Source organism: Lycorma delicatula, chromosome 7 (assembly GCF_047948215.1).
Source record: "Lycorma delicatula isolate Av1 chromosome 7, ASM4794821v1, whole genome shotgun sequence".
Classification (NCBI taxonomy): Eukaryota; Metazoa; Arthropoda; class Insecta; order Hemiptera; family Fulgoridae; genus Lycorma; species Lycorma delicatula.
The window spans coordinates 9,276,402-9,282,032 of NC_134461.1; positions in this window are offsets into that span (position 1 = coordinate 9,276,402).

Consider the following 5,631-nt stretch of genomic DNA (forward strand, 5'->3'; position numbering starts at 1 on the left):
GCAATAGAGATGTAACCCGATTATATATCTTTACTTCTGTGATAATCTACAAAAGTCTTCAAGGATACCTATTTTGGTTATTAAAATACTCTTTGAATGTGTGAAAAACTGCACTTACTTCAGTAAATCATAGCACAAAATATTCAAATGTAATTCATTTAAAACTAGATAGGAAATAATCTCGATGAGAGAAACAACTAACCATTGAAGCACAGTATGACAAAATCAACTTTTTCATGTTAAAATTTCACGTCTATCATTTCCTACTAGAGATATTAGCAAAGGAGAGCATTGGTTACTTTTTAACCAGAGGTGGAGCAAAAAACTAACAAACAGTGTGTCTTAAGTTTTGTTAAATTCAATCAATGATCTTTTCTTATAAATAGATTTTTCATATATATTTACTTGTAATCGATGTTCAATATAGTCGTAGCAGTAAAACCTTTCATAAATAAAATTTAATTATTTTATTCTTTGTATCTTAAAGATGATTTACTGTGTTATGCATAATTCAATGTTTGTTGTTTAATTATAGTCATCAACTCGTATAATCAGAATGATTGGGCATAAAACTTATTAGATTTGTTTTGTAGGCACTAATTCATTGAATTTTTTATTTAATTCTTAATTTCAGTTTTTAGTGAGTTTTTATTTATTTGTTCTTTGCAAAAGTTTCACTTTTCTAAATGAAAGATAGATAAAGCATCTATACAAAAGTTTTCATGGAGAACTTCTTTTATTTTACACTAGCTAACCCGGCAATGCTTCCCTATTGCTAGATTTGAGTGTATATGATTAAATGAACACAATTGAAAATTTGATAAAACATTAAAAAACTGAACATTACGGAACTTCACAAAATTTAACTTTTCACTTTATAAAAGTCAGAATGTGAATAAATCCAATTGTCAAAACAACAGCGCTACCTATCGGATATAATTCAGTAGTTGGTTCAAAATACCCCTTACTTTCTTTCTAATGGTCAGATTGAGGATATCAATACCTTCTCTTGACAATATGGACCATTTTTCAAAAAACCGTGTGTAAATCAGTCCAGTAGTTTTCTAGTCTATAGCACACACACATATGAACACTACTTTATATATTCAGATTTGGCTTAACTTTTTTATTGAAATTTTTAAAGATTTTCTCATAACTAGCAAGAGTAGGTAGTCAGCTTACAACAGAGTTTACTGATGCCCTATTGCAGGACAAAAAGAGGCAGTTTCCCTTGTTTAAATTCAATTTGGCACTATTTTCAAGTTAACTCCATTTAAGCATATTTGATTGGTTCAACTAGCTTATTTGTATATCTACATTCAAAAGCAGCAGCAACAGCCAAATGGCAAGCATTAAATTTGTGTTGTTTCTCTTTTTATTTAATTTTTTTTACATACATGCTAATGCAGATAATTTTTTTATATAGTAATTGTAATAATAATATTTATAAGAATTTATAATATTTATAGAAAAAAATTGCATATCTGTTGATTGTTTTGAATATAACAAATACCAAATTAAAAATTTTTATGAACATGTTGGAATAGGATCACATGGGAAATGAGGGATTAAGAAATGGGAAACAAACAGATACTGTATTACAAAAGTTGTAAAAATGTAAATAAATAAATTTATTTTAGTTTTCAGTATGTCTGTTACATTCGGTAGATTAATTATTTTAAAAAATCCTACATAAAAGAAAACACTTACTAAATTTCTTAAATTTAAAATAATTTTTAAATGTGATGTGACACCACATGATTGTTAAATTACAATACACATTTTTTGCTGTACTTCATTTAAACTTACTTCATTTGAAAGTGAAATTCGATCCTCCAACTCTTTAATAAAGTGGACAATTACACAATTGTTAAAATATTAGTTATTAAGATCAAATATTTATACAATTATTAATTCAACCATCTTACATGAAATATTAGGATAAAGTAAAAGTCCCTTTATTGCTCTGTAAATAAATCTATGTCTTAAATATGTCTGTATATAAATATATGTCTTATATCTATATAACAGTATATTTTTTAAATTATTATGGTGTAACCATCAACAAAATGAAAACATAAACGAAAAATCAGCTGTTTCACCAAATCCGATGTGGACACCACATGACTTACTTGTACACCTATTAGATTGAATGCCAAACACACATTTAAAAAAAATTAAAAGTACATAAAATTTTATTTCATTAATAACTTCTGATTTTTTTTCATATTTTTTTTTTTTATTGTTATTATTGGATTATTATTTATTGTATTTTTTTTTTTTTACAATCAGAGATTAATAATTCATTATCAGAACAAAGTAGCGGGTGTAATTGCCGAAGCACCATGGTTCATGCGGAATGATGAGATTCACGATTATCTGGAGATCCCGTCGGTTCGTGAGATTGCACAATAGCACAGTGTGAAATACCTGCAGAGACTTTAGAATCATGTAAACCACTTTGCAATTAATCTACTCGAAAGCAGCAGGGACGTCCGGCGGTTGAGACGTGTCCATGTACTCGACTTGGGTCTGCGTAACAGATTGGAATCTAACACCGTCAAGTTTAATGGTGTCTTATCTAATTTCTTTGTTACTTCTCTTTCTTTCTGTTCTTTTTTTCTCTTTTATCCTCTTTCTTTTTATTCTATGTTATTAATGTTTGTAATAAGGATAAAATCAAAACCTAAACCGACAACGATTGTTAACGTCTATATGCCTACAAGCGCCCATGATGATGATGAGGTAGAGTGTGTATACGATGAGATTGATGAAGCAATTAAACACGTAAAAGGAGATGAAAATTTAATAATAGTTGGAGATTGGAATGCAAGCATTGGAAAAGGCAAGGAAGGAAATATAGTGGGTGAATACGATCTGGGCAAAAGGAATGAAAGAGGGGACCGACTTATAGAGTTTTGCACGAAGTATAATTTAGTAATTGCCAACACCCAATTTAAAAATCATAATAGAAGAATATACACTTGGAAAAAGCCAGGCGATACTGCAAGGTATCAGATAGATTATATCATGGTTAAGCAAAGATTTAGAAATCAACTCGTTGACTGCAAAACTTACCCTGGAGCAGACATTGATAGCGACCATAATTTGGTGATAATGAAATGTAGATTGGGGTTTAAAAACCTGAAGAAAAGGTGTCAGATGAATCGGTGGAATTTAGAGAAGCTTGAGGAAGAGGAGGTAATGAAGATTTTTGAGGAGGACATCGCAAGAGGTCTGAGTAAAAAAGATAAGATAGAAAATGTAGAAGAAGAATGGGAGAACGTTAAAAAGGAAATTCTTAAATCAGCAGAAGCAAACTTAGGCGGAATAAATAGAACTGGCAGGAAACCTTGGGTTTCAGACGATATATTGCAGCTGATGGATGAACGAAGAAAATATAAGAATGCTAGTGATGAAGAAAGTAAAAGGAACTATCGGCAATTAAGAAATGCTATAAACAGGAAGTGCAAACTGGCAAAAGAAGAGTGGATTAAAGAAAAGTGTTCAGAAGTGGAAAGAGAAATGAACATTGGTAAAATAGACGGAGCATACAGGAAAGTTAAGGAAAATTTTGGGGTACATAAATTAAAATCTAATAATGTGTTAAACAAAGATGGTACACCAATATATAATACGAAAGGTAAAGTCGATAGATGGGTGGATTATATTGAAGAGTTATACGGAGGAAATGAATTAGAAAATGGTGTTATAGAGGAAGAAGAGGAAGTTGAGGAGGATGAAATGAGAGAAACAATACTGAGATCTGAATTTAAGAGAGCATTAAAAGATTTAAATGGCAGAAAGGCTCCTGGAATAGACAGAATACCTGTACAATTTCTGCGCAGTGCAGGTGAGGAAACGATTGATAGATTATACGAACTGGTGTGTAATATTTATGAAAAAGGGGAATTTCCGTCTGAATTCAAAAAAAGTGTTATAGTCATGATACCAAAGAAAGCAGGGGCAGATAAATGTCAAGAATACAGAACAATTAGTTTAACTAGTCATGCATCAAAAATCTTAACTAGAATTCTATACAGAAGAATTGAGAGGAGAGTGGAGGAAGTTTTAGGAGAAGACCAATTTGGTTTCAGGAAAAATATAGGGACAAGGGAAGCAATTTTAGGCCTCAGATTAATAGTAGAAGGAAGATTAAAGAAAAACAAACCAACATACTTGGCGTTTATAGACCTAGAAAAGGCATTCGATAACGTAGACTGGAATAAAATGTTCAGCATCAAAAAATTAGGGTTCAAATACAGAGATAGAAGAACAATTGCTAACATGTACAGGAACGAAACAGCAACAGTAACAATTGAAGAACATAAGAAAGAAGCCGTAATAAGAAAGGGAGTTCGACAAGGATGTTCCCTGTCTCCGTTACTTTTTAATCTTTACATGGAACTAGCAGTTAATGATGTTAAAGAACAATTTAGATTCAGAGTAACAGTACAAAGTGAAAAGATAAAGATGCTACGATTTGCTGATGATATAGTATTTCTAGCCGAGAGTAAAAAGGATTTAGAAGAAACAATGAACGACATAAATGAAGTCCTACGCAAGAACTATCGCATGAAAATAAACAAGAACAAAACAAAAGTAATGAAATGTAGTAGAAATAACAAAGATGGACTACTGAATGTGAAAATAGGATGAGAAAAGATTATGGAGGTAGAAGAATTTTGTTATTTGGGAAGTAGAATTACTAAAGATGGACGAAGCAGGAGTGATATAAAATGCCAAATAGCACAAGCTAAACGAGCCTTCAGTAAGAAATATAATTTGTTTACATCAAAAATTAATTTAAATGTCAGGAAAAGATTTTTGAAAGTGTATGTTTGGAGTGTCGCTTTATATGGAAGTGAAACTTGGCCGATCGGAGTATCTGAGAAGAAAAGATTAGATGCTTTTGAAATGTGGTGCTATAGGAGAATGTTAAAAATCAGATGGGTGGATAAAGTGACAAATGAAGAGGTATTGCGGCAAATAGATGAAGAAAGAAGCATTTGGAAAAATATAGTTAAAAGAAGAGACATACTTATAGGCCACATACTAAGGCATCCCGGAATAGTCGCTTTAATATTGGAAGGACAGGTAGAAGGAAAAAATTGCAGGCCACGTTTGGAATATGTAAAACAAATTGTTAGGGATGTAGGATGTAGAGGGTATACTGAAATGAAACGACTAGCACTAGATAGGGAATCTTGGAGAGCTGCATCAAACCAATCAAATGACTGAAGACAAAAAAAAAAAAAATTAATGTTTGTTCTTGTGGTCTATATGGTGCTGAAATTAATTTTTATGATTTATGACTGAGCTTGAAATTTCATATTGGACACTTGCAACTGTTTATTGTGTATTACTTATTTTGGAGGTTCCTTAAGGACTCCCTTATCACATGTTTTTGTCAGGAAACTTACTTTATGGCTCCGCAAGAGAGCCAATTGTAATTGTTATTGAGAAAAAAAATTAGATAAAGTGAAATGCCCTGGTTTACAACAAAAAAATCTGCTTTATTTTTAGTAAATGTACTTACTCAAAGTAACACTAGGTAGCATTGTTTTCGGATAACCTTTTCTACGAAACAGTTTTGTTTGTTATTTTTTAACCTCCGGGACCAACGTTATG